Source organism: Pseudophryne corroboree, chromosome 5 (genome assembly GCF_028390025.1).
Source record: "Pseudophryne corroboree isolate aPseCor3 chromosome 5, aPseCor3.hap2, whole genome shotgun sequence".
Lineage (NCBI taxonomy): Eukaryota > Metazoa > Chordata > Amphibia > Anura > Myobatrachidae > Pseudophryne > Pseudophryne corroboree.
In genome coordinates, this window is record NC_086448.1 from 82,514,914 (window position 1) to 82,523,085 (window position 8,172).

The following is an 8,172-nucleotide window of genomic DNA, read 5'->3' on the forward strand; positions in this document are numbered from 1 at the left end:
TGACTATAAATAATTTGAATTGGTCCCACACCACCAATCCAAGGCCCCCCTACAAGTGTCCTGAGGTACCCCAGGGTGCCACACCACACAGTTTGAGAACCACTGGTCTAGGCTTTTTTTATTTTTCTGATTTCTCCTCTGTCTCTATTCAAAGCTGCATGATTTAATCAACTACTAATATCAACATTTCAAATCCAGAGTGTGAAATGATTCCACATGAGAATTCCAAAGCCTGTGATCTCCGCATATGGAGGGGGGGGTTGTTCAGGTTTGTTAGCAAACCAAAAAAAGCACACTAATGGGCAAAACTATGTTGCACTGCAGGTGGGTGCAGATGTAACATGTGCAGAGAGATTTGTGCAGAGAGATTTAGAGGTGGGTAAGTTCAGGGCTGTTTCTAGACAATTTGTCTCCCAGTGCGAACACAAAAAAAAATGTGCCCCCCTAGAGAGAAAAAGGGGTGTGATCTTGCTGAAATGGGCGTGGTCTTGCTGGAAAATACTACTTTAACCATATTATGCCCCAAACAGTAATTCCACTAGCACCATATTATGCCCCACACAGTTATGCCCCTTGCACATTATTATGCACAACACAGTTATGCCCCTAGCACCATTATTATTTCCCACACTGTAATGCCCCTTGCACCATATTAAGCCCCACACAGTAGTGCCCCTTGCACATTATTATGCACCACACAGTAATGCCCCTAGCACCATATTATGCCCTACACAGATAGTAATGCCCCTTGCAGCAAAGTATGCCCCACATAGGTGTGCGCAGGGGGGGGTGCCTGGTGCGCACAGGCACCCCCTAATGTCTGGCACCCCGATCTCACATGCCTGATGCAGCGATCGCCGAACAGGCTGATTACTGTCCCCTCTGCGCTGCACCCTGTCAGGACTGCATTACTGACCGGACGCCTGGGTTAATCAAGGGTGCCACTGCCACCGGCTTTCAAACTCCTGCCTCCACTTCCATGTACAAAAACAACGTAATGTGATGTGATTACGTCATGCTGCTCGCACGCCCACCCGTCACACCCGCCCACCTCTCTCCTTCTACGCTATGCCAACGCCAGCCACTGATGAGGAGCAGCATGCAGCCAGCGTTCCTCTTAGGAAGACAAATTCAGTACTGGCAGGCGGTCGGCAGCAGCATTGACACATCTCTCGTTTTTCCGGCAGCAGCAGCAGTACTAGTCTGCGACTGTCAGTGTCAGTGAATGACTGACTTGTAAGTAAGCTGCTGCAGCTTGCAGGGGAAAGAGAGGCGGAACCAGACCAGGCTGAGGAGGAGCAGTGTAATTGCAGTGAGTGCCATCTGGGGTGTTTGTTTGGTGCACACCACAACATCTGACAATGTATCTGCTTTATTAGGATTGGTACAAGGGTGGATATTTTATATTGCGTTGACTGTTAATAGATGGTGCTAGACACGCCCAAAAGGTGGTGCTAGACACACCCCTCTGATGGTGCACCCCCTAATAAAATGCGCTGCGCACGCCTATGATGCCCCACACAATAATGCCCCTAGTGATGCCCCACACAGTAATGCCCTTTGTGGTGCCCCACACAGTAATGACCTTTGCACCATGCCTCACTTAGTAATAATCGCAATGCCCGTTAAAATTGGCACTGAACCTGGTCTTGCTCGTTGTCAGGGGTTTCATGCTGCTGCTGCTGATGAAGATAGTCTGCTGCTCCCTCCGCTACCACTGCCACCGCCACATTCCTGGCTCTATTGGAGCTATTAAAATTTTGCTCCAATCAGCCGCCCATTAGCAGCAGCAGTCACATTTCAGCTCGCACCACTGGAGGCTGTGAGCTGAAATGTGTGAACACTGTGCAAAAGTTTTAGGCAGCTGTGGAAAAAAATGCTGCAAACTAAGAATGCTTTCAAAAATATAAGTGTTACTAGTTAATTTTTTATCAATTAACAAAATGCAAAGTGTATGAGGAGAAGATTAATCTAAATCAAATCAATATTTGTAGTGACTACTCTTTTGCCTGTAAAACAACATCAATTCTTCTAGGTACACTTGCATAAACTTAGGTATTTTGTAGGATTATTGTCAGGTGTTTGATTAACCAATAATAACAAACAGGTGGTGATAATGATCATCATTTTCATATGTAGGTTGAAACAGTCATTAACTGAAACAGAAACAGCTGTGTAGGAGGCTTAAAACTGGGTGAGGAACAACCATACTCTGCTACAAAGGTGAGTTTGTGGAAGACAGTTTCATGTTGCAGGTCACAGATTTATTCTACAGCAAGACAATGACCCGAAACATGCAGCCAGTGTCATTAAGAAGTATCTTCAGCATAAAAAAAAGTACAAGGAGTCCTGGAAGTGATGATATGGCCCCCACAGATCCCGGATTTCAACATCATTGAGTCTGTGTGGGATTACATGAAGAGACAGAAGGATTTGAGGAAGCCTACATCCACAGAAGATCTGTGGTTAGTTCTCCAAGATGTTTGCAACAAACTCCCTTCCGAGTTCCTTTAAAAACTGTGTGCGAGTGTACCTAGAAGAATTGATGCTGTTTTGAAGGCAGGGGGTGGTCACACCAAATAATGATTTGATTTAGATTTCTCTTCTGTTCAATCACTTTGCAGTTTGTAAATTGCTAAAACATAAACTATTAACACTTCTATTGTTGAAAGCAGTCTTACTTTGCAGCATTTTTTTCTACACCTGCCTAAAACTTTTGCACAGTGCTATATATATATATATATATATATATATATATATATTCCACAGGCCTGGCACTCCTCCACCATAACACATCTAGACCCGGCGCGTCCACAGTATTACTCACATAACCCCTATAGGGGATGTAGTTATGTTACAAGCGGTCAGGTGACCGGCAGTTACAATACTGACACCTCCATACCGCCCCCTGAACATCCCAACAGTCGGTATTGCGACTGACAGGGACTATTCCCACTCGTGAGCCAGCAAGGGGCTTCGTTGCGCTCGCACCCCTCTCATCGGCAGTCTGCGGGATGGATCCCGCCCGCCGGTGAAGCAGCCCCAACCCCTCCATATGTGCGGCACTCAGGGCACAATCAGTTACATGACCAGCATGTGTTTATAATGTTTCAGTTTTATAAAAAAATAAAACTGTCTTCAAGATCTTGAAGACAGGTTTATGATAAAACTGAAATGTTATGAACACAGGCTGGTCGTGTAATTGATTGTGCCCTGAGTGCCGCCTATACTGTAAGGAGGATTTATATATATATATAAATATATATAATATATGGAATGTGCCTGTCACCATAATGTACATTGGAGGTCATTCCGAGTTGATCGCTAGTTGCCGTTGTTCGTGGCGATTAGGCTGAAAATTGGCACTTCTGCGCATGCGCGACGTACTTTCACAAAAGCCGATGCAGTTTTACACAAGCTCTAGCGACGCTTTTCAGTCGCACTGCTGATCGGTGATTGATTGACAGGAAGTGGGTGTTTCTGGGAGGTAACTGACCATTTTCGGGGAGTGTGTGCCAGATAAAAACGCAGGAGTGGCTGGGGAAACGCAGGAGTGGCTGGGCGAACGCAGGGCGTGTTCGTGACGTCAAAACAGGAACTAAATAGACTGAAGTGATCGCAAGCTAGGAGTAAGTCTCCAGCTGCTCAGAAACTACACAATCTTTTTTTGTAGCATCGCTGCGATCCTTTCATTCGCACTTCTGCTAAGCTAAGATACACTCCCAGAGGGCGGCGGCTTAGCGTTTGCACTGCTGCTAAAAGCAGCTAGAGAGCGAACAACTCGGAATGAGGGCCATTGCTTGCAGGATGATTGTCTATGGCACTCTAGCACTTAGTGGTAGAGACACGTCTTCTCCATCTTTTTGCTGCTCAGAGCATTACGAAAATATCCTGACACCTTGGCAACTGGAAATCTCTGACTGCTTTGCTTCTCCGTTACATATTATTGTCGTACTTTTACAATGAGTAAAAACGAAATTCTAACCAGAGTTTTGTTTAATATTTGCAGACAATTTTTTTGTGAAAAGCTTACTATTGTCTGTGACCTCCTCTCTTGGACTCTCCTCCACATCAGGATGGCCACCCCTCTACTGTGCGTTGAGATTGTGTACTCAAGACTGTGCATTGTTCCTGTAGTGTATTTTCGCTGTGCAAGTGTGTGATTGCATGTGTAGCAGCGCTGTACAAACTGATTTTCTGCAGTCTCTGCGCAGCCCAGGACTTACTCAGCCACTGCGATCACATCAGCCTGCTTAGGACCAGATTTTACGTCAGACACCCTCCCTTCAAACGCTGGGACATGCCTGCGTTTTTCCAGACACTCCCTGAAAACGGTCTGTTGCCATCCACAAACGCCCTCTTCCTGTCAATTTCCTTGCAAACGCCCGTGCGAATGGATCCTTCGCACAAACCCATCGCTGACCGGCGATCCCCATTGCAGCCATGCAACGCGCCGGCGCAGTGTGGTGTATACGCATGTGCAGTTTGGATCTGATCACCCGCTGTGTGAAAACGCACAGCAGCGATCAGATCTGGATTACCCCCTTCATTTCCAACAAGTGCCCACCTCTCCACACAAACGTCCCTCACCAAGCTCTACATTCTCCGGTTTTGATAATGCTGTACCACATCGTAAACAAAGCAATAGAAATAGAACCTTTGCTGAAGTGGCTCCAGCTACTCCTCACACTGCACGTCTACTTCGATGTCATCCGTGGCACACAAATCAAAACTTTTTGACAAAGTAGAAAATAATTGGTGTAAAGCTCGTATTGCCAGTGACTTCTTCACATATTCACAATCTCTAATCTCTTATCAGGCTCTAACCTCCAGACACCTTTTTGAATACATTAAAATCTCTACTCCAGGGGGCGTGGCCTAGCTGCTGAAGAGAGTGGAAGTGTCTGAGGAGAGCTCCTGCGACACTTGCTAATAAAAGACCCCTCTCCTGCACCTTCTTGATCCCCGGAGGTGTCTAGAGACCCCCTATCCCTCTCTGAACTATCCGAGTGTGAGCAGCAGAATCGGGGAGCAAATTTGGAGCTCCTGCGGATTGCGGCCCACTCGCTCCTCCTAGCCCGGGGACTCGATTTGTGCCCGCTGCCGACGCTGATCCCCGGAGACGTGGACCTACTCACCGGCCGCTGGTACCACTCATAAGACCCTCCACTACCGCGGGCACTGCCTGGAAGAGCCCTTGGTACCCCAGCCCTGCTCGCCGACCAGGAGAAAGACGAGCTCCGGCCGGCGTGCCAGACGAGGTAGACGCGCGGCGGCCATCTTGCCGGATCCCACGGAGGCCCCCGGTCACCCCCGCTGCATCTCGACTGCCGAAGATGGCGCCCTCTAGCCTGGCGGGTGAGTCCTCACGAGGCCCGCTGCCTGTCGCGGGACCCGCGATCTCTCTATCTTTCCCCTGCGAGCTGCGGCCTAGAGGGACCGGCGGCACATGACTCCCAGGCCTCCTGCGACACGGCGCCCTGGGCTGAATACCCCCACGCTCTGAAGGCACGAATCCGCCAACCCCCCTCCCTCCCCCCGCATTAAATCCCTGGTCTCCCGCACCCCTTGGGGTCCCGCTGCGCACAGCAACAGAGTCAGACCCTTCGGGCACTACCGCAACTGAGACAAGTGGAGGGTGGGCCTCCATTACTGGGCCACATCCACAGCTTGTCCCCACCGTCGCTTTCAACCAGCCCAAAGCAGAGGTTCCTCCCTGTCAACCACAGGCACTCCTCGTTACCCAGGATACCCTGCCCGGATAGGGGCCTGACCTGCCTTGCACACACCTGACTGCCCTCATCACACACTGTGGTGCCCGCTCCTCGGAAGCAAGCGCTCACTCGGCCACTCCGAGCCCGACGGATAACTGCGGGGATAGCTGCGGATCCACATTGATGGTGTGTAGATAGCCCCTACCCTTACCTGCCCACCGCAGGAGTGACCTGCACGCTATTACCAAACCAAACCTCTCTCACCACTCGGTGAGCCACATGGAGCTCATGGCTCCTTAAGCATAACGACCACGAAGTGACAGGGGGCCCTGCCGTACATATTGCATTATTCTACTACATTGATACGAAGCGCTGTATTTACAATGTCACAAAAGAACCGCAAGAACTCTCAAACACCTAAAGCTAGTATCCTGCGTGCTTGGGAGAAGGCCGGCTCCTCCACCCGGAGTTCGCCGTCAATTGAACAATCCTTTGATCCTGCTGAGATCACCACCTCCAGCAGCCCACTAACCACTCAGGACGTGGTGGCCATCGTTACGAAAACGATCCAGTCAGAAATGAGATCGGTTTTAACTGAGTTCAGGTCCGAAATAGCCGACTTGGGCTCCCGCACAGATACACTGGAGCGCAAGGTAGACGACGTCTGCCAATTTCAAACGGTGGTAGAACAGGAACTTTTGGATATTCGGGCAGATATGGAACCGTACAAGGACCAACTGGAAGATATGGACAACCGCAATCGTCGGAATAATATCCGAGTCCGCAACATCCCTGAAAGTGTATCCTCTAGCTCTCTCCCCGAGTATCTAGAGAACCTTTTTTTACAACTGACGCCGAATGTTCCCGAGGCCCTTCTCCAGTTGGACCGTGCCCACAGGGCCCTCCGCCCTAGACCGCCCCCGACTCAACCGCCACGTGACGTAATTATTCGCTTTCACTACTATGCTACCAAAGAGCGAATCATGATGGCGGCTAGAGGGTTACCGTTGGTCTCTTATGCCGGCTCCCAGTCACAGCTGTTCCAGGACCTTGCTCCTTCCACCCTCAAAAAGCGCAGAGATCTAGCCCACATCACCAAGGTACTCCGAGCCCATTCCATAAAATACAAGTGGGGCTTCCCCTTCCAACTACAGGTCACGCAGAATGGGAAGACTTTCACAGTCAAGACCCCAACGCAAGTAGCTGATTTACTTAAAACTTTCGGCATTTTTGAAGATCTCCCTGAATCGACCCAGGATCAGATGTCACCCCCAGTCTCAAGCCCAAGGGCCCCGGCCCCGGCATGGTCTTCTACCTGAACGTTCTCAGACACTACATGATATAACCCTTGTTAAATGTGATGTCAATACTTTCTGAGTACTCTAATTTCTCGGTTTGCTATGTGTTCACATATGTTTTTTCAGGCTCTCCGCGTGACCCACTGGCTGTGACGCCATGGACAATACTATCCACTTGGTTACACGTGAGAGTCAAGTAGCTTTTTATTTCTAAAAGTTTGTTTTCATGATTGTCCATGATTAGCATGGTGTTTATTTGTTATTATTCATAATCTCCTGGTAAGACTGATGTCGGTTTAGTATCTGATATCATTGCACACTTTACCCCACTCCCTCATTATGTTTCTTCCGCTCAAACTATTCCTATCTGTCTCCATAATGCAATTCTACTAGCTTCCTCAATTCCCCCTGTCACTTGGTCGCCTCTATTATACCCTCTACCCCCCTATGCTTCTCCTCACCTCCCTTATCGTTCTATCACAAATCCACGTCCCCCACCGAAGGATGCGCCAGGTCGGCGTTTATCCTTTTCATGTTAAACCTGGCCCTCCTACAGGAAAGGGTTTTCTCCTTCTGTATTCTTATACAGACTCTTTTCCCTTCTCTCTCTTTCCCTTTCCCTCCTCTCCTCCTTTCCATCCCCATGGTCGGTACGGTCCCTTCCCGCCCCTCACTTTGCGTCGCCCACATTTCTTACCACCATGACCTTGAAAATCATTTCGGTCAATGCTAACGGCCTTAACTCTCCCACTAAACGAGCCATGGCCATCCAATTATTTAATAGACAAAAATCTGATGTGGTACTGCTCCAAGAGACCCACACCCATCCATGTCCTGCAAACAATTTCCACATGTCTATTATTCAAACATGCCTGCCAAGCTCAGGGGAACTGCCATTATGATTCGTCGAGGCCTCCCTATAACTGTTCACGATACTATCTCGGACCCCCAGGGCCGTTACGTTATCCTCTCATGTTCCTATAACCAGGCTCCTCTGATCTTGGCCACCATATATGCCCCTAATGCGCAGCAGGGTTCTCTTTTCACAGCCTTCTTTGACAGCCTTTCCCACCTCCCTATGGGCATGACTATAATTGGTGGAGACTGCAATGTCACTTTGGACCCACTCCAAGACAGGTCTCGCCCCGGCCCTACGGCCT